Genomic DNA, 27271 nt, shown 5'->3' on the forward strand with positions numbered 1-27271 from the left:
TCAGGTTCACTTTTAACACCTTTTTGAAATTCCTTCATATTACTGTGAATACCATTCACCCGTTTCTATTAACTGTGCATTGGTGTGCTGCAGCCTCTCATATGACTGCTTTGTACATATAAAACACTCCTCAAATCTAAGTGGGGTACAGATGTAGCAGCTCATGCCTCTAATCCTGGGACTCAAGATGCTAGGGAAGGAGGATTGCTGGGAGATAGACTGAGTTTGAGGCCAGTATAGGTTATTGAAAAAGACCCTATGTTAAATAACAACAACATTCCTGATTCCACCAAATTAAGTGATGCCACCCTTGGCACCATGCAATTAGGTATGGTGGGACTATTTGTACCAATGACACCAGAAGTGCTACAGATCTAAGATCTCTTTCTGGCTATGTGGTCATGAAACATTTACGAAAACATCATTAATCCTGTCAAAGAAGTACCTTCATTCACATTGCCAGAAGCAAAGAGAAACATAGGTTTGTGGCACTAGAATTCATTTGTAAGAAAGGGCAAGAAAATATAGTTATTATTTAATAGGAAAAAAATCTAGCTGTGTAATGCCCATTTATGTTTCCTCTTGGCATAAGCTTAACTGAAAGGGTCAATTTTCCTAGCCTCAGTAGGATATCTTTCCCCAAATTTCTCATGTGATATATCTTCATCTCATTCCCTATATAACCAAAAATTGCTAAATAATAGCGGCATTCTCCTCTAGGAGAGCAGGGATACTCCTGGACAAAAGATCCTCCATTAAGCTAGCTGTCAAGGTGCATACCTATTATCCCAGTACATGGAGACTAGGGCAGGAGGACTGGCATGAATATGAGGACAACTTGGGCTCCCTGGTGACTTTAGGGCCAGTTTAGGCTACAGAGTGAGAGCTTGTCCCACAAACCAAAAAATAATGAAAACAAAGTCCTCCAAAATTCAGCCTTATCAATGCCTACCAGGAGGTTTAAGAACAACAGAACAGTATTAAAAATATGATGACCTTGCATAGAAGATGGTATTTATTACACAGTGCTGTTCCATTTGCTGGTAATTCCTGGATTACTCCAGCTTGGTGCTTCTGTCTCCCTCCTTGAACATCATTCTCAATGTCAATACTCAATGAGCCAGTGAGATGGCTCAGTGAGTAAAGGACCTTGCCACCAGGAATGAAGGGTCCTCATGGTGGAAGGAGGGAAGTGACTCCTGCAAATTGACCTCTAACTATCCCATGCTCCCCCCATTTAAAAAAAAAAAGCAATGAGAAAATTTAAATTCCTACTGCTTTTCTTAAGTAAGTTATTTCTTCAAGAAAACAGAAGACATTAGGTACTAATCCTTTACTTTTCCAGTTATACCAGACTATGAATTCTCTGTCAAATGATACAAGAATCAGTATCTTTATTTCTGAGGCTGGAGGAAGATGGGAGACAGTTTAGGAACAGTCATCTAGCTTCAAATGACACTCTTTATATTCCAGTCTGTGCAAATGGCACTATTAGATGTGGTCTGCTCACAAACTACAACACTATTAAACTTCTCTAGATGATACTAACTGGCTGGACTATCACAGTTAGTACTGTAAAGCTCTTGTATGGTATGAAGTCTTGTCACTGCTTATATCTAGATAGAAAGAAGTGTGTCATGCTAATCAATTCTTAGGAAAAACAAAGTAATACAAAATAATTTTTTATATACTAATAAGCTCTGCCAGGAGTACACCCAAATAATAACAGCTTCCCAGTATGGGTATCAATTTGTTCTTTGTTTCCTTCTCTCTCTCCTTTTTGGGGACAGGTGTCACTATTTAGCCCACACTGGCCTTGGACTCTCTTGCCACAGTCTCCTGAATATGTACATACAGGTGTATACTACTATCTGGCCCTGCTTTGTTCATCTGTTTTAACACTTGTAGGCAATATGAGTAAATGCTCTGTGTTAGCCATTGTATTCCACTTACCCATAGTAGGAGGCTGGTTAGTTGAATCTGTGTCATAAAGGGAGGCCCACATTTGTAGGTAACAGTGGAACATCCTACATACTGTGGAGGTGAGGGGGGCATGCACTGTACATTAGGGGCTTTCTGCTCTCAAGATTAAGACAGAGGCATCCTTGGAACTTCAGGGTAGTTGTGGGCATCAGCCTTTACACCTTTTAAAGCATATGTTGGGCTGAGAGAGTGGAACCTGTGGACCTTAATCTACCACATTCTAACGTTCTTAAAGACATCTCTGCAGATATCAGATAACTCTGTTAGAACAAGATAGAAATAATAGTTTAAATATAGCAAGAGACCTAGTACATTAGGTACCTAATAAATATTGATTGACAGAATTTAAGAGATTTAAAAAATAGGAATCAAGTTTATTTTCCTGATAACCTAATATCCATATCCTTAAAAAGTTTTAATGTAGCCAGGCAGTGACGGTGCATGCCTTTAATCCCAGAACACAGGAGGAGAGACTGGTGGATCTCCATGAGTTTGAGGTCAGCCTGGTCTACAGAGTGAGTTCCAGGACAGACTCCAAAGCTGCAGAGAAACTATGTCTTGAAAAACAAGAAACAAAACAAAAATTACAACAGTGGGAGGAGAGAAGAGGGCATAGGCTGTCTTGGAGCTGGAGTTAGAAATGGTTGTGAACTGTCCAACATGAGGGCTTGAAACTAAACTGGAGTCCTCTACATGTGCTTATAACTGCTGAGCCATCTCTCCAGACTATGTTTGTGTGGATACAGAAGCATGCACGTGCGCATGAACACACACACAATTTTATTTTGTGTGTGGCCATGTGGGAGGAGGTGGGGCAGGGTAGGTCAAGATCTCACGGTGTAGCCCCATCTGGCCTCATTCTCAGAGGTCTGCCTGCATCTGCCTCTCCAATGCTAGGCCAAAAGGTGTATGCCACCATGCCCAGCTAATTTCTATATTCCTAAGGCCATTCTTCAGATGGCAAATCATTGAGTGTGTAATGCATTTTAACCCAATGATGATCTATGAAGATAAAACAGTAATGTGGGTAGAGACCAGTGTTGTACTCGAGATAAGAAAGCTTTGTGGAAATCAGTTGCTAATTGTACTTTGATAATTAAATACACAAACCTATGATCCTTTTAGGTTCACCTAATTAGTATTAAACGAGTTTACTTAATTACAGCTGTAAATTAAATGCATAGGGTTTGTCTCATCTCAAAATAATTACATGCGCATTGTAATGTGAATTATGGAACATTAATTCGAACTCTATCGATTATTCCCTAAACAGAGACAAGGGCTCATTAGGACAAAGCTATTATCATAGCAGTCTTGACAAATATCTCCAGAAAAAAAATTCCAGAATAATGTCTGCACAGAAGGTCTTCAAAGGAGAGGTATATACTTGAGTCTCAGTTGGTGGAGTACATTCATTTATTACAAAGTCCAGGACAGAAACATGTTCTTGCTGAGGCACTCAGTTAGAGGCATGTAAATGTTGATGTATACATGTGCATATGCAGAGATATGTGTATAATACCATGTATGTGACCTTTCTTTACTTCAGTTCATGGTGGAAGCTGTGATTGTTTTTTTTTTTTTTTTTTTTTTTTTAACAGAAGTAAGCTTTTATTTCCATATTTCTCAAATTAAACTGGCTGAGTTGGTTGCTTTGAGGGATCAGTCAAAGAGACCAAATCCCATATCCTCGTCTGATTCCTCCGACTCTTCCTTGGCTTCAGCCTTGGCTGGGGCTGCAGCCGCAGCAGGAGCAGCAGTGGTGGCGGCAGCCACAGGGGCAGCAGCCGCAAATGCAGATGGATCAGCCAAGAAGGCCTTGACCTTTTCAGCAAGTGGGAAGGTGTACTCAGTCTCCACAGACAAAGCCAGAACCCGCTTGTACCCACTGATGATAGATAGAGTGTGGTACTGAGGCAACAGTCGGGTAACCAATCTGCAGACAAACACTGGCAACATTCCGGACACCCTCTAGGAAGCGAGAGTGCAGAGTCTGCTCTGTGATGTTGATGTCAAGCACTTCGGGGTTGTAAATGCTGCCATTGTCAAACACCTGCTGGATGATGAGCCCGAAGGAGAAGGGGGAGATGTTGAGCATGTTCAGCAGAGTGGCTTCGCTGGCCCCCACTTTGTCTCCGGTTTTTATGAGCTGCACGTCACTGAGAATTTCAATGGTGCCCCTGGAGATCTTCGTGGTGATGCCCAGAGCCTGGAAGAAAGAGGTCTTCTCTGGGCCCAGGCCAGTGTTCTGGGCTGGCACAGTGACCTCACATGGGGCTATGGCACCAGCACGGGCAGCCGCCGGCACCTTATTGGCCAGCAGCATGTCCCTAATCTCAGTGAGGTCCTCCTTGGTGAACACAAAGCCCACATTCCCCCCGATATGAGGCAGCAGCTTCTCCAGCGCCGGGTTGTTCTCCAGGTGCCCCCGGATGGCCTTCCGCATCATGGTGTTCTTGCCCATCAGCACCACGGCCTTCCCTCGAAGGGACATGCGGATCTGCTGCATCTGCTTCGAGCCCACATTGTCGGCTCCCACAATGAAGCATTTTGGGTAATCATCCAAAAGTTGGATGATCTTCAGGAAGTAGTTGGACTTCCAGGTCGCCCCGTCTTCCCTGGGCATCACGGCGGTGCGTCAGGGATTGCCACGCAGGGTTTAAAGACGATGTCACTCTAACGAGGACGCCTGGCGAGAGCGGAAGCTGTGATTGTATTTTAAAAAGATTCTTTAGAATAAAGTTAAGTAACTATAGGCCAAACTACTCTATCAAGCCAGTTCTTAGCATTGTTTGGAAGAGATAGATTATCACATTAGTAAAATGTGCTATATTTATTGGAGCCCAGACTCCTAAACTTTTTATTCTGCGCATAATTAACTGTGATAGCTCTACTCATTCATCTAAAAAGAGAAAGAAAACCTTGAGTTGTCAATGTAGGTTAGTTGGCATGTTTGCCTTGCATGTGCAGAGCTTTAGAACCCAGCACTCCATCATGTCTGTGTGGTAGTGTACACTTGTAACCAATTCCAGTACCCAGGAGGCAAAGGCAGGAGGGGCATGGGTTCGAGGTCATCTTCAACTGCACAGTTGGAGGCCAGCCTAGGATACATGAGATGCTGTTTCAAAATACAAAATATAAATCAAGATTGTTCATCAGTTGGGAACAGCCTTGTTCAAACGAGGCGCATTCAAATATACAACTTAATATATTTTAATTTGGTGAAGGGAGGGAAGCTGTATGCAAAAATAATTAAAATATTTAAAATGAAACTTTGAGAGCAAGCCTTATGCTTCTTCCTTATGTATAAAATAGGTTAAGGAAAAATGAGGTTTTCATACTTAGATGCACCAACTGTTTCTCAGGCTTCCCTTTCTTAGAAGACAACACCCACTGACCACACTAGACTGAGCTCACACTGTTTCCCTTATCTTCTTGGCTAGTTCATGGAGGCAGCACTTGGCTGAGGACTGCAACACTAGCATGGTTGCTTAGGAGCAACAGAGAAGTCTGAACAGACACAGCAAGGCTTTCTTCTGCAATTGGCATTTCTAACTGACCACCATAGCTTTCTCCCTCGGTATATTTGTAATTTTCTGCCATTTTCTCCCTTTAAATACTGCCTGGAGGGGAGAGTGCAGCATACTAAACCTGTTTTAATTCAGCTTAATTTTGGCTTAAAGCAAACATCTAATTACTTGTGATTAATCCTGAAGAGCATAACCTATGCATGTTCAGTGGCTCTATGCTTGAACCTAACTAGTGGCTTCCCTCGGCTTTCCCTGCCTTTCAGCCTTCCTTTTCCCCTGTGTTAGCTTAATCCTCAAAGCAGCTGAAGAATCATAAAACCGCCATTCTTCTGCTACACAAGCTATCTGAATTGTGCAACTTACATTTGAAGGGGTTTATATGATCAGCCTTGAATAATGTGCTCACATTCAGATTAAATTCAGACTACTCTGTAATAAATGACAAGATGCATGAGAGCACTGTAATCCAGGCAACCATAATTATACAGTTATTGATGAAGTTCCTGTTGATAAACAATACAAACATTAGGAAATACTATTTTGCAATTAAATGGTGAAGAAAGCTGTTTGTTGCCTTCCATCCCTTCCCCTTAATAAGACTGGAGTTGCAGATGTTCGTGCATGTTGCATTGATGTTAAATGGTGCATGATACTCTAGGTGGTTCCCATAACCTTGCTTTGTCTACTATGAACTGACTCAATTGATATGATAATAGAGGCAAGAGCGGGGGCTGCACTGGCACAGTTTGCATAGCCTTGAAATTTGCCATCATTGGATAGCCAAGTGTTCCTAAAAGTCTTGTTCAGTTGTCACTGACAACAATGTGTTAGACAAACAATATATTGAAATGAACCACACAGGTGGGAACATCACTTACTGAAGCTTTTATCCTATCAAACAAGGTACTCATCAGTACATTTTTAAAGCTAACAATTGGGAATTTTGTGATTTCTTTGGGGTTCAATTGCTATTAGAGCAAGTATAAAGAGAGCAGCAACTATTCAGAAGTTATAGAGATGCAACACTGGCAGCTTTGACACGGATGTAACAGAGAACACTTCTCTTTCACAAATCTTGCATTCCCAACTCTTATTAAATGCTATCATATTATAGATTAAGAAATAATACCATCTTACTCCTGCCAGAATGGTTAAAATTAGAAACACCAGTGATGACTTATGTTGGAGAGGATGTGGAGAAAGGGGAACACTCCTCCACTGCTGGTGGGAGTGCAAACTCATACAGCCATTTTGGAGATCAGTATGGCGGTTCCTCAGGAAAATGGGAATTAGTTTACCACAGGACCAGGCAATCCCCCTCTTAGGCATATACCCAAAGGATTCACATCAATGCAACAAAGCCATCTGTTCAACTATGTTCATAGCAGCACTATTTGTAATAGCAAGAACCTGGGAGCGACCTAGATGCCCCTCAATTGAAGAATGGTTAATGAAGATGTGGCACATCTACACAATGGAATACTACTCTGCAGAAAAAAATAATGGTGTCTTGAAATTTGCAGGCAAGTGGATGGCACTTGAAGAAACCATCCTGAATGAGGTAATCCAGTCACAAAAAGAGGAACACAGTATATACTCACTCATATATGGATTTTAGACCTAGATCAAAGGATCGCCAGCCTATAATTCATACCACCAGAGGAACTAGGATACAAGGTATATTCTAAGAGATTCATATGAAGTTCCTCACAGAACTGGGAAGGGACAAGTCCCCCAGAGCTCAGGGGAAGTGGGGGGGGGAGCGAATGAAGAGAGAAGTAGGAGAAAACAAGGGGGAGGAAAGGAAACTATGTGCGACCAGGAAGATTGAGCCTGGTTAGGAATAGAAGACAGGAAAGAGAGAGAAACAGAGAGAGAGAGAACATAAAAGAGGGAGCCAATATTGGTTTGAAGATAAAATTGAACACAAAGAAAGGTCTAGAGAACTACAAGACTGCTGCCAACTAACAATTTGAGCTTCCGTGGAAAGGCTACCATAAATGCCCTTCCCGGATAGTGAGATCAACAACTAACTTATCCATGCAGCCCTCAACTAATGCCTGTTGGAAACAGGAGCAAACACCCATACATAAACACTGAGTCGAAGTAGAACTCAGATGCAGATGGAGAGGACAAGACCAGGCGGCAGAAACACATAGAGACAGCTTACCTGAACAAGGAGGAGCTAACAGGCCACCAGACTGATAGCTGGGAAGCCAGCATGGGACTGACTCAGGCCCCCCTGAATATGGGTCTCAGCCAGAAGGACTGAGCAGTCTAAGGGACCTCAGACAGTGGAGCCAGGATGTATCCCTGGTGCACAAAAGGACTTTGCGAACACATCCCCCATGGAGGGATAACTGCCTGAATCTAGAGACAGGAGAGAAGCCCTAGTCCCTACTTCACATGACCTGACAGACCTACATGACCCCAACTGGATGGCATTGCCCTACATGTGGAATTGGGGTGGGGGGATGGGAGGGTAGCATGGTTAAGGTGCATGTGAAAGGGCAGAGAGGGCAAAAGGGAAGAAAGGAGGGAGGGATGGAGAGAGGGAGGGAGTAGGGACTGGGATGGACATGTAAAATAATAAAAAAAAAAAGAAACAGATATGTTGTTTAAAAGAGAGAGAAGAGAAAGGAGGGAAAAGAAGAGAGGAGGAAGAAGGGAGGAAGTGAGGGTAGAAAGGAGGGAGGGAAGAAGGGAGAAAATGAAGAAGGGAGGGTGGGAACTCCTGTGAAGTTTTGTATGAGTTTAACTTTGTCTTCCTTTTTATCAGTGTAGCTATGTAAACTCCCATTTGCTCTTGGTTTATGACTGTTTTCTAAAATAAATCCATAATCCATTGTCAGTCAACAACAACAACAAAAAAGAAATAATAAAATCATTAATGTTATCTAATACTGTATTTTATTCACACACAAGAAGGTATCTAAGAAATGCAACATAGGGCTGGGCAGATGGCATGAGGACCTGAGTGTGGATTCTCCAGAATCCACATAAAAATCTAGGCATGGCTGTAGCCCCAGCTTGGGGGTGGGGGTGGGGATGGGAAACAGAGATAGGCAGATTGCCAGAGCTCCCTGTCCAGCTAGGCTAGACAATCAGTGAATCTAGGTTTATGAAGACAGGAGATCAAGAAGACACCAACAGTGATGTGTAGTCTCTATCCTCCTATCATGCACATGCACCTTATTCAACCCTCCAACTGCAAACAAAACCATACTAAAAACAAATAAAAAAGAAAGCCCAGATAAGAATGATAAAAATTGCTCAGATGCAATGGGGGTATTACCAACACTGCACAGAAACTGTAAAAATTCACTTAACAGCAATAGGAAATACTGTAAATATTAAGGAGAACTAGAAATCCTGGAGTTTAGAATTTATAGGCATGGATGGAAAAAAAAAAGTGGTAGTAAGATTGATAGTTGAGGTCCATATTTTTAATCCCAGCCCTTGGAAGGCAGAGGCAGGTGGATCTCTGTCAGTTAAAATCTAGCCTTGTCTACAGACAAGTTCCAGGACAGGCTCCAAAGTTATACAGAGAAATCATTTCTTGAAAAACAAAAAACAAAAAGTGGTAGTACCTGTACCTAGAGATAAATGAGCAATTTAAAACTAAAGTAGAATAATTAGATAGGATTAACAACTTTGAATAAAAATTTTTATAAAAGCTGATAGAGAAATGTTCATCCTAATGAAGGTACAATACAAAACAAGTGAGATGCCCAATACCACCCGGAGACCAATATTTAAGTTTTTAACTCCTTGAAGAATAAAGTCCCAATATGACTAGTTGGTTAAGACCCAGGCTATGCTGGTTGTGGTAGGGCATGGCTATGATCCCAATACTCAGGAATTTAAGGCAAAAGGATTGCTGCCAGTTCATGGTTAGTCTGGGCTAAAGAGACTTTGAGGCCAGCCTGAGCTATCAATTGTGATATCTTGTCTCAGAGGTGGGGTCAGGAGCCCTTGAATGAGAATATAAAATAATTTAGAGAAGTGTCAGGTGAAAGAAACTGCACCATAGTCTTTTGTTGTTTTGACAGGGTCTCTCTATGTAGTAGACCAGGCTGGTCTTGAACTCACATAGACTCACCTGTCTTTGGCTGTAGAGTGCTGGGATTAAAGGTGTGAACCATCACATTAGGTTTACGATTGGTTTTTTAAAAAAACTTCTGTAGCAGTCTGGCCTTTTGTTTTTAGTTGGTTTAAAAGGCTTTTCATTTTAAAATATCAGTTTTATTATAGGAATAGTAGAATCAAAACCTGAAGAAAAATGGGGCCATTGTCCCTCTCCATTGGGCCTGTCCCTGTGGGAAAGCTGTAATCTGCACATAAAGAGTATATTCTACACAATCACTACCAGGTTGGGTTGTATGACTTCCTTCAGTTAATGAAATATGAGTGGCAGGGATACAAGACTATTACTGAAGACTGTTGAACAAAGACACATCTAAGCAAATTCCTAATAAGAGCTGCTTGGCATGTCAGTCTTTGATGGAAGAGACAGTGCAGTACCTCAGACAAGAATGGAAGAGAAGCATTTATGGTAAGTGATGAAGTTTTCAAGGCATGTTAGGCAACCTAGTTTGATTAACAAAGGTAGCATTGAACAAAAATTTATTTTATTATTATTGAGTGTATGTGTTGGGGGACATGTACCATAGTTTACATGTAGTGCCTAGAGGTCAACCTTGTAGACTTGGTTCTCTCGATTAACCTCTATATGGGTTCCAGAGATCAAACTCACGTCATCAGGTATGGTGGTTTGAATGAGAATGCCCCCCCCCCCAGTGAGTGGAACTGTTTGGGAAGGATTAGGAGGTATAGCTACAGAGGTATGTCACTGGGGGGTTTGAGGTTTCAAGGCTGGCCATTCTCAGTCTCTTTCCCTGCCTTCTACTTGTGGATCAAGATGTGAGTTGTCGCTGTTCCTGCTGCCATACCTTGGCTTCACCATCAGGGACTCTAACCCTCTGAAGACATAAGCCCCAAATTAAACACTTTATTCATCAGCTGACTTTGTCATCATGTTTTATCACAACAGGAGAAAAGGAACTTAGATACTAGGCTTGCACACAAAGTGTTTTACCTGCTGAGGCATCTCTGGGCTGAAAAAAAATTTAAATCTCTAAAATAATAATTCTGAGCAGAAAGCATAGAGTAACTGTGTACTTGAATTTGAAGATGTCTTTAACTTATCTGATCTGAAACACATCGTCCCAAATATCTAAGAGAGTTTTAAGATGAAGTCAGGTCAGGTAATATTCATGTATGCCAGCATGTATAAGATGGATGCCAAAGGATTAAGAGTTCAAAGTTATTCTCGGCTTTATATCTTTAACCTATATCTCAAAGCAACCTAGAAAGATAAAAAAATTGAGATAAGTAGGTTTTAGAAAAAAATAAAAAAATTGAGATAAGTAGGTTTTAGAAACTGAACAACTGCTTTATCAAGAATACTTGGATATGATATATTTTTTTTTTTAGGGCTGGAGATGTTGTCCAGTTGGTAGAGTGCTTGCCTGCCATACATGAAGCTCTCAGTTCAATCCTAGCACTGCATAAAACTGTTAATATAGTTATAACCCCAGCTCTTGGGAGGTAAAGGCAGAAAGGTCAGAAGCTTAAGGTCATTTTCTGTAGATCAAGTTTAAAGCCAGTCTCGGCTACACAAGGCTCTGCCATCCTGCCAAAAATATATACTTTAATAAATTTAGTGGTAGAGTACTTCCTCAGCATGTGCAAGGCCATGGGTACCATCCTCAGCAGCACACAACAAAAAAACCCAAATCTGCTTGAACGCTTAACAAAAGATTAGGATACAGAGGATGTACCTAAGTTGAGTTTAGTGTTTTACTCTTGGAGAAGAGTTTGGAACTTAGAAACATACCCAAAATAACCCCAGCACAACTTCTCATCTGAAGTTGGGAACCTAAAGAATTAAAGGCAAACTGCATAGGATGAGCTTGATCATACACGGGTGGGTGGAATGTAGACAGGAAGCACATAGCCTTGTGGGTGTTGCCTTTATACCTTCTATCTAATGTCTTTCACTGCCAAGTCTCTGGGAATCCCAGGTATGGACATGGCAAGTATCCATTGTTCCAGCTAATATTTAATGACATTTGCTTAAAGTTGGCTCAAAAAAAAAATTAAGGGTAGTAAACAAGAAGCAGGAAGTCCATGGCAAAAGACTTTTCTTAACTTTCTAACTATCATAATTCCTAAACTCAGATTAAGATGACTTCAATGTGCCAATGTTCCCATGCAAACATGAATTGTCCTAGGTTTCAAGTTATTTTTCCAAACAACTGTGTAAATCAAACATCTCAGTCATGATAAAAAAAAAATAGTGGTGATATGGCAAGGAGACAACTAAAACCAGCAGAGAGTACACAAAAGAAATTAACATAAAGCTGCTGCAGATAATGGAATCCACTAAATAAACATGAAAGAACACACTTACTGGCCAAGAATGAAAAACAACAACAGTGAGAGAGATGGCTCAGTGGTCAAGAGCACATGCTTCTCTATGCTGATGGCTCAGAGATGGTTCCCAGCACCCACATGGTGAGTCAGTCTGTAACTTCAGGTCCTAGAGATCTGATGCCCTCTTCTGGTCTTGGTGAACACTGTAAACACATAGTGTATTTCTATACAGAGACACACATACACATAAAGTATATTTAGAAATAGAATGAAAAATGAAGTAGGGAACACATTAGATGAGCTTAACAGAGGGTTAGCGTAAACTCAGAAAGTGAGAGATCTGGAAGACAGAAGAAAGTGGGGCAAGTGTAATGGAGCATCCCTGCCTGCAGCTGCCTAAGATGATGCCAGGGTTCCCAGAAGCTGAGATCAGCTAGTTGATCCTTTTTACCAAGGACAATTTCTACCCAACAGGAACGCTTCTAACTAAGCTCCAGGATTTTATATGGGTTCAGAGAGTGAACAGGGAGAAAAATTAAACTGAAGTGTCTCAGGAGAAAATGTCTGGAAGAACATGGAGTGATCCTAGATTTATAAAATTATGTAATAGGGTTGCATGTAAGAAAGATGTCTGGAAGGATAATCACTAAATTGTTAACACTTGTTCTCTCTGGAGGGATGTGAGATATTTTATATAAGGAACGATGCCAAGGAGATCAGTAACCATTACAATATAGTGCAAAGACTGCTATTGCATTAGAGTAGAGCTGCTCAAACTTTTTGGCCCCAGTTCCTGTAATACTTTACAAAAATTACTGGAGAGCTAAAAAACTTTGTATAAGCTATAATTATTAATACTGGTCATACTAGAACTTAGCTGGGTGTGGTGGCTCACAACTATAACTCCAACAGTTGAGAGGCCCAAGAGAGAAGTTCAGGGAATTGAAGGCCAGTCTGAGCTATAAGGAAGGCATTGTGTCTAACACCAAACTACAACCACCACCACCACCACCATCACCACCGCCAAATAAATCAACCGCATAAAGTCTTACTGTATTAGAAACTCAATTGGATAACATAAAACTATTAATATACCCGTTTTAATTTATTTTTCTACAAGAAGACCATATTTTTCAAGCAAAATATTATTCAGAAGTGTAGAATTTATATTTTTGTGTTTGTATAGGTCCACATATATTCATGTTTGAGGGTGTATGTGTATACCCATACATTAACAGAGGTCAAAGGTCATACCCAGTATCTTCTTCAATTGCTTTTCATGTTACTGTTTTAAGACTGGGTCCCTCATTAGACCTTGCCAGTTTGGCTAGACTAGCTGGCCATCAAGCCCAGGTTCTTTCCCTCTTCTTTATTCTGACATTATGCATCATACCCCTAATTTAGCTTTACAAGACTTTCATAACCAAGAGATTCCTGGCCAAGAAACAAAAGGAAAATTGTCCTATTCCTCAATGGATTTGTATAAAAACTGGTAACAAAATCAGGTACAAGTCCAAGAAAAGACACTGGAGGAGGACCAACCTGGGTCTGTAAGGATTCACACAATGACAAGCATCCTAAAGACAGACCATAAGATTTATACCCTATTCTCCAAATACGTCTATTAATATGATGGGGGTTTTTAAGTTATAATCTGTGGGCCAAATCTGACTAGCTGCCAATTTTGTAAAGTCTTACTGGAACACAGCCACATCTATTTGTTTACACATTGTTAAATATGGTTATTTGTACACGATAGAGGCACAGACAAACCTTTGTGCAGAGATCATGAGTCCTACAAAACAGAAAATATTTACTAATTGACCCTTTATAGAAAGTTTGCTGTCTTACTACAGACATAACATCTAGTAGAATTGCAAGATACATCAGGGCTTTCCTGGCAGGTTGTTCATTTTATAGTTGAGTAAAATGAGATTCACAAATTGAAAAAGCTGTACATGGAGTGCAGAGAAGACAGGAGGAGGCCTCCTAGCACACAGGATTCTCTTTGCTGTTTCCTAGCATGCGCATCACAGACAAGGAATACTCTGCCTAAAGCAAGAGTCCTGCCGAGTCTCTTAAAAGTCACATATGGTCTTGGCACAGAAATTGTTTTTTCAACACCTGGGTAACCAGGCTGTGGCAGTCCCAGGAGGGCAGCAGTACCTTCAGCGTCAGCTCTAGCCAACCCCTGAGGAGTCAGATCTGAGAAAGAGCCACTTTCAAGGCCCTGCCTCATTAGTCCCTGCTGCCACCAATCTAGCTCAGAGAAAATTGATCCTTCCCCCATGCCTGCTGCACTAAGGCCAGCCTTGGGTAAAAAGGTTTTGTTCATGGAGGATTTGCTAATTAAGTCATCACTGTATAATGAAACCCCAGAGCTTTAGCCAGTAATAGTCCATGTTACTTTGGGGTAGCTAAATTTGTTCAACTGCATTAAAAGAAGGTTCTTTTATAGGCAACTGTCAACTGTTTAAAAAACAAGAAAATAAGATATGGAAAACACATTGTATTTATAATCTTCCCTCCCCCCATCAATCTTGCTACTTGATTGCAATGGCAGGCATTTTTTTTTTTTTATGCTCTGACTTATTTATATTTATTGTAAAGTGCTTAAATCTTAAATGAAGCAGTTTCACAAAGCAAATGAGCTCACTATGTTGGTCTAGTTTCCATTTAAAACACTACATAAAGAACTATCAAGTTGCTGCACCAACCTCCAGCCTCTGAACCCAGGGCATTGAGCATGCTAGCAAAAGTTCTATTGTTGTGCTGTATCTCTAGTCTCTGCAGCATCCTCTTGAATGATGGCACCACATTAATATTTTACTTATAGTCATTTTTCCTATTATACAAAAAAAAAATGCCATGAATGCTTCCACATGTAGATGTGGAATATTATAGGAACAACTGGACGACCACGCTTGAAGCAACATAGGGTGGTTCACATAGTGATCCTGTCCTGGAATTCACTCTGTAGACCAAGCAGGCCTCAAACCCCACAGAGCTGCTGCCTCTGCCTCCCAAGAATGGGGATTAAAGGTGTGTGGTACCAATGCCAGGCAGAAAGTTTTATCTTACACATCCCAGTTTCAATTTCCTTAGGTCTCTAAATATTCTAATATATTTATGCTCAATAACACTTCAGTAACAAAAGTTCATACTGGTCTCAATGACAGCCAGGGTGACATTGCCAAAGTCACTAATGGTCTCTAATTCAGTTTTCTATTGCTGCATTTCTATATTTCCATTTCCAAATCAGTGTCCTGGTCACATCCTCCTGCTTCTCCAGTCCAATCTGGACACTAGCATGGAACCATATCTCCTCAGTTTCATCTGGAACACCTGCTCTGAATCCTTTAATACCTCTTCACATCCTTCAATTAAGATCCAGCTCTTTAGCAAAGCATTTGATTCTTCCTGAAACTTGATTTTCTTGTGCTACGCTCTATTAATTTTCTTCATTGGAACTCTGGACTAAGCATATAGAAGTACTTGTGTTTTCTGGAATTCATAATTCGAGATTATCCTGAGTCCTGTCACTGAGATTGTAGTAGTGCAGGCAGGTGGCTGCCAAACTACAGCTAGTAGCTGTAAAGCAGCAGAATACTTCCATGCCATTTTGTGTACAAGTGGTTTTATATTACTGTAGCATTGTGGGGTGGTTAAAAAAGAGAAGCTTGCTTATCTAAAATAATTACTTTCTAGACTTTTAGGAAAAAAAGACTTAATTTTTATAGATGAAGCAAGTTGCGGGTGTTTCCATGAAGAAGACTGATTTCTGTTTTTCAAATTAGCCAGTAATCTAAAGAGCTAGATATCAATTCCAAACTATCCTAACAAGGACAATGGAAACCACTACTCAGTTCTCTCAGCCTTATGTGAGCTTTTAGAGCTCTACTATGACAGCATCCAGGCATCAGCCAGAAATTTAGCTAGGGTCTATATTCTGAGTTTAGAGCTGCCCCTGCTTGGTTAAGAGGAATCCTCACATGCATTTTCTGCTTGATACAGACAGACAGACTCTTCTAGCTCTTCTAAGAAGTTAAGAGTATACTGGAGAGGTGGCTTAGAGGCTAAGAGCATTTGCTTCTCTTCACAGGACCACTGTTTGATTTCCAGCACCTACACTAGGCATCACACAACAACTTGTAACTGCAGTTCAAGGAATCTAGCACACTTTCTGGCATCTGTGGGCACCTGTACACACACACACACACACACACACACACACACACACACACACACACACACACCCCAGTTCAAGGAATCTAGCACACTTTCTGGCATCTGTGGGCACCTGTACACACACACACACACACACACACACACACACACACACACACACACCAGTTCAAGGAATCTAGCACACTTTCTGGCATCTGTGGGCACCTGTACACACACACACACACACACACACACCCCAACCACACAAATATAAATATTTCTATCAAATGTTAGGTAGGTCACTTGAGGAAAGACTGATCTGGCAGGAGCTATTCCTACCCAATCTAGGTTGGAAGTCAGTTTGCTGTTCCTTTGGCTAATACTATGTTTGCTATGTTCATTCATATTACCAGGTGGTAATTCACGATGCATCCCATTCTGTAAATACAAACTAAATAATTTATTCACTGTGCTATTTAAGGACATTTAGCTTTCTCTATTTATTTTGGTCATTACAAATGATGTTATTCTATTTGCTATAGAAAAACAAAACAAAACAAAACAAAAACAAAAACAAAAACAAAAAAAAAAAAAAAAAAAAACCCTCCAAAAACAGCCAGGCATGGTGACAGGCCTTTTATCCCAGCACTTAGAAGGCAGAGGCAAGGAGATCTCCATGAGTTCCAGGCCAGCTGGTCTCTAAAGTAAGTTCTAGGCCAGTCAGGATTATATATTTTGAGACCCTGCTCAAAACAAAACAAAAAAACCAAACTAAACCGAAACAAAACAAAAGTAGAAATACTAAGAGGTACATAAGAGAGTTAGTAAAACAAACCATGATTCTTGAATAAAATGGAATATTTTGAGCCCAAAACATATGGAACAGTCTCCACAAGTGATTCAGCAGTAAGGCACTGATGGGAGATACCATTATGTATGTATGTTTCTCATACTGGTTAATGAATAAAGCACTGTTGGCCAATAGGAAAGGAAGATAGGAGGGACTAGGAGACAAGGAGGAAAGAGGAAGTAGAAAGGAGGAGTCAAGATGGAGAGTCTGGAGAGAGCAGGACGCCGGCTCTCGGTAAGATAAGACCACGTGGAAATACATAGAAATGGGTTAATACTTAAGACAGAGCTAGCCCATAAGAAACAAATAACTGGCCAACAGCATTATATCAAATACAGAGTCTCTGTGTATTAATTGGGGCAGGCGCGGCGGCGGGACCAGACCGGTGGCGGGACCAGACCGGCGGCGGGCGGAAAAAACTACTTACAAGGCACAAAACCCAGATTTGTTAAAACTTATAAAAATGCACCAGAATATGACAGACAAATATTTCCATGATAATAAAAATATTTTATGACTAACCTAGTTATGGCTATATTAATATTTAAAAATTTAAGATATTTAGGATAGAATGAGTGCAGATTACCTATGAAGAGATATGGAGCTTTTCCAGAACAAACAAAGAAAAAAAAATGCAAAAAGTAAAAGGGTATTAAGAACTTTCAAGGAAAAAGGAAATCAGAAAATACTAATGTATGTGATCATTTGAACATGAGGAAATATAGGGAAATAATCTCACCAGAGATGAATAATTAAACAAATTCCAGCTTATTATAGTATTGAGTTGATGATGTGCCCTCAAAAATTTATGTTTACCTGGTGTCTCAGAATGAAGGATTATTTAGGAGTTAGTTCTTTGTTATAACCAGTCTAGATGAAGTCCTGCTGGGTTAGAGTAGCTAATTATTGCAGTCCTTCCAGTAAGAGAGGACAAGTGGCCACTGGAAAACAAGAGACCAGGTCTGCAGTGACACAGAGAACATGTTGTAGTGCTGTAACTCTAAGTTAGGGGTGCAAAGGAGTGATTGCTAGGAGCCTCTGGAAGCTTAGAAGAACAAGGAGGAGTTTCCTAGACTATTCGGAAAGAATGCGGCCTTGCTAATTTATTTTGCATTTGTGGACTCTAGAACTGGGTTTATTTTATTTTATTTTTGTTGGTAGTGTTGCCTATGTGCTGAGAGACCTACAAGACTGCCGCCAACTAACAATTTGAGCAACCGTGGAAAGGCTACCATAATGCCCTTCCCGGATAGTGAAAGCAACAACTAACTTATCCATGGAGCCCTCATCTAATACCTGTGGGAAACAGAAGCAAACACCCATACCTAAAGACTGAGTCGAACTAGAATCCAGATGCAGACGGAGAGGACAAGACCAGGCAGCAGAAACACATAGAGACAGCTGACCTGAACAAGGAGGAGCTGATGGGCCCCAGACTGATAGCTGGGAATCCAGCATGGGACTGACTCAGGCCCCCCTGAACAGGGGTCTCAGCTAGAAGGACTGAGTAGTCTAAGGGACCTCAGACAGTAGAACCAGGATGTATTCCTGGTGCACACACAAAAAAGGACCTAGCAGACACATCCCATGTGGAGGGATACTCCCTTAACCTAGAGACAGGAGAGAAGTCCTAGTCCCTACTTCAAATGACTTGACAGATTTACATGACCCCACTTGGATGGCATTGCCCTACATGTGGAATTGGGGTTGGGGGATGGGAGGGGAGGGTGGTCAGGGTGCATGTGAGGGGGGAGAGAGGGTAAGAGGGATGGAGGGAGGGGGAGAAGGAGGGAGAGGAACTGGGATCGACATGTAAAATAAAAAAAAAATTAAAAAGAAAGAAAAAAGATGTAGAACTCATTAACCCTTATGAACAAACTACAGATTAAATTATTTCCACCTTTGAGATACATCTAACAGTATACTGTGCTATTTCATTACAGGTAAATGGAGTAGTTAAAATTACCTGCCATCCTCCTGAGTCCTTAAGTAAACTTGTTACTTCATCTCTGAGTTTCCATGTATGAAACACTAAGTGCTCTCCATCACTCTGTAATGAAGAGTCTATGTGACTTGCAGTCCTAGTAAGCATAAAACTCAGAAAGCATACAATAATTGAAAAAAAAAGTACAGATTCTAGCAGTTAATGACAGCTCAACAGCTAAAAACACCTGCTATTGGAGTTTCAATCCTAACGGTCATCTAACACAGGATGACTTGGGTTACTGCCTTCCATCTAGTCAAGAAAATATGGGACATGTGTATTATAATTGTAAATGTGTATAAGGCTCGTTCCACTACCCTGGCTCACTCAGTTGCATGGAACATAGATGTAATCAACATTAAAGAAATGGTCCCACTTTCCAGGGCAAATCTTCACCACTTAATTCTCTATGAAACACTGTTCCTTCAGTGACCCTCATTTTCATAAAGGAATTATTTTAAAATCTGTTATTTATTCTGGATATTCTTTAAACTTGCTCATTTTAAGGAAGAACAATGGCTAGAATCCTAGAGAACAAATGCTCTGTAAGTTGCATGGACCTTTCACAGGGTTCCTTTATCTGTCTGTTCTGCTGTAGCATCTCAATGCCCAATGACTTCTGAAACAAACTGTAGTCTTGATTTTCTGTGCTATGAGATTGGATTTGCCATTTTATTTCTACCATAAATTAGAGATCATTACAAGGTTGCTGTGAAGGATCAACTTTGCTATTTGTTATGATCAAATCAACAGTGTGTTTGCAGTCAGCTAGTCTGGAGTCTGTTAAGCATTTAAACCTTAAACCTTCATAACAAATCTGTAAATACTAGATCTTCAGCCTTAACTCTAGGAACTTTTGGAACTCAGCACATGGGGAAATCAAGATAGGTTTGGAAATGGACTCATGTTTCTCAGTTTCTGTCATAACATTACTTTGTATATTCAAATCTATCTTACTAGATTTTTATAAGTACAATAATCTGTTGGGGGAAACAGGAAAATCATGTTTTTTTATTTAACTTCTTTTTGAAATCTTATTTTTATTTTATGTGCATGAGTTTTTGTCTGAATTTATATCTCCTCACCACATGCATACATTGTCAGCAGAGGCTAAAAGATGTTGGATCCTGAGACTAGAGTTACAGATATTGTAAGGTGCCAAGAATCAAACCTGGGTCCCCTGGAAAAGCAACCAGTAATCTTAGTTGCTAGCCCTTTCTCCAGCTCCAAATCATTTTTTTTTTTTTTAATTGAACAGTTGACTGTAGTAAACACTTGGGTGTCTGCTTGTTGGTATTTGGGCATATGAAGCAGACTATGATGGGAGTCATTAGATTTCCTTGTCAGGTGACAATAAGAGCCCAACTCAGCTTGCTGCTTGTTAACTTATCTACAAAGTATGGTCACATTTGTCACCATTGCCAATTAAGACATTTGGTCTGAGATCTGTCTGTAACTGGGTCTAACATATGCTACTGTGTATTAGGGGGTCTCAATTCGCTTTCTTGTTTGTTTGTTTTTTCTTTCTTTTATTATTTTTTTGTTTTTGTTTTTGTTTTGTTTTGCTTTTTTGAAATAGGGTTTCTCTGTGAAGTTTTGGAGCCTGTCCTGGAACTCACTCTGTAGAACAGGCTGGTCTCGAACTCACAGAGATCTGCCTGTGCTGGGATTAAAGGCATGTGCCACCACCACCTGGCTCAATTCACTTTATAACCATAGCCAACTTTTCTTCCAGGTTACTCTGTGTTTACCTAATAGGAAAATAGAAAATGTCTATTTACTGTTGAGGTGATAATTTTTTTTTTGGTAAATTGTACTAATCATAATACTGAGTGTCTTTCTCTTGGTGTAGTGGTTCACCCTCCCCCCAAAAACGTTATTTAAGTTAGATTAGAGGTCCAGAAAGAAGGGATAGTGGTCCAGTTAAAAAAAAGAAGAAATATATACATGCAAAAGTATATGCCCTTTTCTCCAATAGTTTTTATTTATATACACAGGTAAAATATTGAGTGGTATTTTTAAAAATATTATGAGTATTTTACCCAAAACTGTGCTATAGAAATAATGAAAGAATGAATTTATGTCACACTAGTGATTAGAGACAATATATTATTATTTTAAAAGTAATACTTGGGGCTAGGATGTAGCTCAGCTAGTAAAATACCTAGCTATCCAAAGCCTTGAGTTTGATCTCCAGCACCCCATGGATCCAGGCATGGTGGCACACACCTATAATACAGCATTCGGCAGAGGCAGGATGGTCTTAATATAGGGTTTCATACGTGTAATTCCATCATTCAGAAGGCAGGAACATAGCCAGACTACTTCATGACTTCCAGGCCAGCTAGGCCTCATGATAAGGCCCTCTCTCATGATGCACACACACACACACACACACACACAGAGAGAGAGAGAGAGAGAGAGAGAGAGAGAGAGAGAGACTTGGTAGCAACATACATGCATGCATGCATACATATGATATTTCATTCCTGGGGAAGTAAAAGCAGGTGGGTCAGGAATTCCAGCTAGTGATTTTGAGGCCAATGTAGGTTACATGTGACACTGTATAGAAAAACAAACAAGAAATGTAGCATTTAAACTAGAATATAATGATACTTTGATACAAGTAAGAACCAGAAGCAGGAGATGCTTATCTGACATACATGAGGACCTAGGTTCAATACCCAACAAAGCCAACTAAAACACAAACAGGAAATAGCCTTATTGTCATCTTAGAAATTTAGAAAACAAAACTTGAAAAATACAGTTAAAATCTTTAAAATAGGCATGAAGAATTAATCCTATAAAGTAATTTAAACTAAGTTGGAGTTTTTGTTGTTGTTGTCGGTGGTAGTGGTGGTGGGTTTTGTTTGTTTGTTTGTTGTTGTTGTTTTGTGGTGCCATCCAAGTCCTGTTTCCTCTAATTTCTAGTGCCCTAGCCTCTTGCAAGGATATTCATGATAACCACGATTTTAAATTTTTTGTTAACATTTTACACCAAAAATCTGTAATAAATAGTAAATTTTTCTACTTAGCTTCACCCAGATTTCTATTATCTTTTTTAAATTTTGTGCACACAGACACATGCATGCCACATTTGTGGAGGTCACAGAACAACTTACAGAAGTCAGTTCTCATCATCCACTGTGCTTTCCAGGGATGGAGCTCAGGCATCAGGTATGTGTAGATAGTGCTTAGCCACCCTAGCATTTTTTAGAATCACAGTATAGTGCTCAAATATATACAATTTTGCCAACTTAAAAAGTAAATTCAAATTATTTTAAAACCAGGGAGTTAATATTGATTTCTTACTGTTATAAAGCTACAGCCCTCATTTGGATATTCTAGCTATCCTACTAATAATACTCATTTCTGGTCAAGACACGTTCCAGCCTCCTATTCTGCACCTAATAGGTATGCATGACACTAGAGTCATTCTTCAATATGTCTTCCATCATTTTTATTTCTTTGTTAGATTTAATCTTTTTATTGACATGCATGTGTGTGTCTGTGTGGGTGTAAGCCTCCTTTGTACGGATTCATCTGGAAGCCAGAAGAGAGTATCAGATCCCCTGGAGCTGGAGTTACAGGTGGTTGTGAGTCACCTGATGTTGGTGCTGGGAACTGAACCCAGGTCCTCTGGAAGAGCAAGATGTGCTTTTAACAGCTGAGCTGTTTTTCCAGCCCTATTATGACATTTTTGAATAGTTCTCCCAGCTATTCTGAAGAAGATCTCTCAGCTTGTGTTTGACTGATTTTTTTCCCCTCATGATTAAATTCAAGTTAAATTTTTGACAAGAATATTACAAAAGTACTATTATGCCCATCTCAGTGCACCATACCAGGATATATGATATCATGTAAACTCCAAAGTGGTGATGTTAACATTAGTTCACTTTGTTGAAATTTGTACCTGACAGGTTTCTCTACTGTGGCATTGGTATTTTTATTGTACTAATGAATAAATTGCTCAAGAAGAGAGCCTTTCCAGCTTGGTATCTTCCTTTTGGTTAATCTTGCCATAATAATCATTACTTCTGTGGTATTGGTCAAATAATGAATTATTTTTATTATCTCTTATATCTTAGTGAGTGGAATTCTACTGTCAGGAAGAACTCTCTCCAATGGTTTTTTGGTTTGGTTTGGGTTTGGTGTTTGAATTGAACTCAAGGCTTTCACATGATAAGCATGTGCTCTACTGAGGTATACCTAGAACCCCTCAGGAACTGTTCATATATATATATATATATATATGCTAACACAAGTGTCGTGTCTGTGTGTGTGTGTGTGTGTGTGTGTGTGTGTGTGTGTGCGCACATGCATGTGTATGTTTGTGTTGACTAGAAAGAAAATGGCCCCAAAGTGACTGGTACTATTAGGAGGTGTGGCCTTGTTAGAGGAAGTGTGTTACTGTGGGGGTAGGTAGGCTCTGAGGTCTCATTTGTTCAAGCTTCCCTCTATGTGACAGTCAGTTGACTTCTGTTGCCTGAAAGATGTAGACTCGGCTATTATCCCAACACCACATCTGCCTACATGCTGCCGTGCTCCCCATCATGATGATAATGGACTGAACCTCTGAAACTGTAAGCAAACCCCAATTCAAAGTTTTCTTTGTAAGAGTTGCCATGGACATGGCATTTCTTCATAGCCATAAAAACCCTAAGACAGACAGTGTGTATGAGAGAGTGGGGGAGAGAGAGAATGAGAACACAAGAGTATGTTGTCTGTCCTGCTAGTTTTCACCTCCCCATATAATTCATATACTATAGAATTTACCCTTGAAGTCATACAATTTAAAGGTAGGCATGTTTGCCAGGTGGTGGTGGCACACACCTTTAATCCCAGCACTTAGGAGGCAGAGAAAGGTGGATTTCTGTGAGTTTGAGGCCAGCCTGATCTACAGAGTGCCAGGATAGGTTCCAAAGCTATACAAGAAACACTCCCCCCCCCCAAAAAAAAAGCTAGGCATATTTGCTCATCTGAAATTACAGCACTTGGGAAACAAGCAAAAGTCCACCCACATGTTCAAAGCCACTAACTTCAAGGCCAGCTTGGGCTAGATAGCAAGACTCTGTCTCAAAAAAACAAAACAAAACAAAACAAACAAACAAACAAAAAGATTAAAGTAAAATTAAATAGTATATCTGTGTACTTGTTTTTTCAGACAGGGTTTCTCTGTGTAGCCCTAGCAATCCTAAACTTGCTTTGCTTTGTAGACCAGGCTAGCCTCTGCCTCCCAAATGTTGGGATTAAAGGCATGCGCCACCACCACCCAGCACAAGTTTTAACACATTCATAGGTTAGCCATCACAATTAATTTTAGAAAATTTGTATCATCTTTGAAAAACATTTTCCCCCCAATTCTGGCCCATCCCTGGGCAACTACTAATCTATATTCCAACTCTGTGCATTTGCTTATTCTAGAAAATTCCTTAAGATAGTCTTACAATAACCTGAATGGTTCATTTTTTTTTAATTTATTAGTTTACATGTTGATTGTCCATCCCAGTTCCCTCTCCCTCCCTCCCTCTTAGCCCCCTCACATGCACCCTGACCACCCTCCCCTCCCATCTCCCCACCCCAATTCCACATGTAGGGCAATGCCATCCAGGTGGGGTCATATAAATCTGTCAAGTCATTTGTCTCTAGGTTAAGGGAGTATCCCTCCACAGGGGATGTGTCTGCAATGTCCTTTTTTTTGTGCACCAGGAATACATCCTGGTTCTACTGTCTGAGGTCCCTTAGACTACTCAGTCCTTCTAGCTGAGACCCCTGTTCAGGGGGGCCTGAGTCAGTCCCATGCTGGATTCCCAGCTATCAGTCTGGGGGCCCCGTCAGCTCCTCCTTGTTCAGGTCCACGGTTGCTCAAATTGTTAGTTGGCGGCAGTCTTGTAGGTTTCTAGACCTTTCTTTAGGTTCAGTTTTCTCTTCAAACCAATAATGGCTTCCTCTGTTATGTTTGTTCTCCCCCCCCCCCCTGTGTTCTATTCCTATTCTGGCTCAATCTTCCTAATCGCATGTGCTTTCCTCTCCTCCCTCTCTCTTTCTCCTACTTCTCTCTCCATTCACTGTCCCCCCCCCCACTTCCCCTGTGCTCTGGAGGACTTGTCCCTTCCCCCTTCTGTGAGGGACTTTATATGAATCTCTTAGAATATACCTTGTATCCTAGTTCCTCTGGTGGTGTGAATTATAGGCTGGCAATCCTCTGCTCTATAAGATCAATAATCAATAAATGGGACCTCTTTAAACTTAGAAGCTTCTGTAAGGCAAAGGATACAGTGGACAAGACCAAAAGGCAGCCCACAGACTGGGAAAGGATTTTCACCAATCCTACATCTGACAAAGGGCTGATCTCCAAAAATCAAGAAACTAGTCAACAAAACACCAAATAACTCTATTAAAAAATGGGGTACAGAACTGAAGAAAGAATTCTCAATACAGGAAATCAAAAAGGCTGAAAGACACTTAAGAAAGTGCTCAACATCCTTAGCTATCAGGGAAATGCAAATCAAAACAACTCTGAGATACCATCTTATCCCTGCCAGAATGGCTAAAATTAGAAACACCAATGGCAACTTATACTGGAGAGGATGTGGAGAAAGGGGAACACTCCTCCACTGCTGGTGGGAGTGCAAACTCATACAGCCATTTTGGAGATCAGTATGGCGGTTCCTCAGGAAAATGGGAATTAGTTTACCACAGGACCCGGCAATCCCCCTCTTAGGCATATACCCAAATGATCCACATCCATGCAACAAAGACATGTGCTCAACTATGTTCATAGCAGCATTATTTGTAATAGCAAGAACCTGGAAGCAACCTAGATAACCTTAACTGAAGAATGGATAAAGAAGATGTGGCACATCTACACAATGGAATACTATTCTGCAGAAAAAAAAAAAAATGGATTCTTGAAATTCGCAGGCAAGTTTACGGCACTAGAAGAAACCATCCTGAATGAGGTAACCCAATCACAAAAAAGAGGAACATGGTATGTACTTGCTCATATATGGATTTTAGACCTACATATTTTTTCTTATCTTCATACATTTTTACAATATTTTATGAATATAGGTGTTTTGCTTACATGTATATCTGTGCACCACATGCGTGCCTGGTACCCAAGAGGCTAGTAGAGAGCATCAGATCCCTTAGAACTGGAGTTAGAGATGGTTGTGAGCGGACTTGCTGAGAATTGAACCTGTATCTTTTGATAGAGTAGCTTATGTTAAGGGCAGAGCCACCTCTCCAGGCCCCTGGTACTTTGTGTTTTATTTTTATTTATGTACCTATGTGAATGTATGTTGCATGCTACTGGATACTTATAGAGAGGCCAGAAGAGGTCATTGGATTCCTCGGAGCTAAGGTTATAGGTGACTATCCAATGTGGATGCTAAAAATTAAACTAGGATCCTTTAGAAAAGCAGTACATACTCTTAACCATTGAGATATTTCTCTAGTCCCAAGTCCTTTATATTTTTTGATTGAGTAAGGAAAGAGAAGCATGTATTAAAGCCTAACTTATTGAAGAAGATGTTCGGTTATTCTGTTTCCATCATTTCATAGAATCATAAAACCTGGCCATTTAGTCATTTACTTAACTGAATGATTTTCAAAGTGAGATATTAGAACAGACAGAATCGTTATATCACCTAAGGGAAAAATTTCTAGAAATACAGCTTTCCTCTAGACCCTTCTGCTGGCATCCTCACACACCTCCCCAAGGATGCCTAACCTAATGTTGCTCATAGTGTGAGTGTCAGACTATGGAAGATACTTTAAAAATGGAGGTCTATATTTACTCAAAATTCCCAAGATGATTTGTATACAACAGCATGGGCCTTTCAGAGAAAAAGTGGTTTACAAAGACCATATCTGAAAAGGAGAAAGGTCTCTAGAATAAGAGGCCAAGGGGATTGATTTTTGTTAACATGATTGCTAAATGCCTTAAACTTAACAATGTAATCATTTGAAAATACTCTGCAGTGTGAGGTTTAAGGCACAATGAGTCCTGATTAGTGTTTTAGTATGTGTGTTAGCACTGTCTTGTACCATCCTGGAATGTCACTTATTGTAAATTAAGGGACACTTTCCCTCTCAATCTTCCGTTAGTATTTTAAATGCTAGGAGGTGGGAAAATGCTGATCCATATTCAGTAGGAAAGGAGGGAAAACAATAACAAATTGGCTTCTCTTCTGTGAATTGCCCCACAGGCCAAGCATTTTTATGTTCTTAATCATTATTAAATGACTTAACATGACACCCAGAGCCTGGCGAATGATTGCATCCTGACATGAGAACGAATTACAAATGAAATGA

At 40.3% G+C, this 27271-nt stretch overlaps 1 protein-coding gene and 1 pseudogene across 1 annotated transcript in view; both read right to left on the bottom strand.

Moving 5' to 3' along the window:
- Adk (adenosine kinase) overlaps positions 1-27271 on the bottom strand; it is a 266620-nt gene that overhangs the window by 37474 nt on the left and 201875 nt on the right. The gene's annotated exons all lie outside the window — the stretch shown is intronic.
- LOC127214362 (60S acidic ribosomal protein P0-like) lies at positions 3552-4685 on the bottom strand (annotated as a pseudogene).

The sequence above is a fragment of the Phodopus roborovskii genome, unplaced genomic scaffold (assembly GCF_943737965.1).
Source record: "Phodopus roborovskii unplaced genomic scaffold, PHOROB, whole genome shotgun sequence".
Taxonomy (NCBI): Eukaryota; Metazoa; Chordata; class Mammalia; order Rodentia; family Cricetidae; genus Phodopus; species Phodopus roborovskii.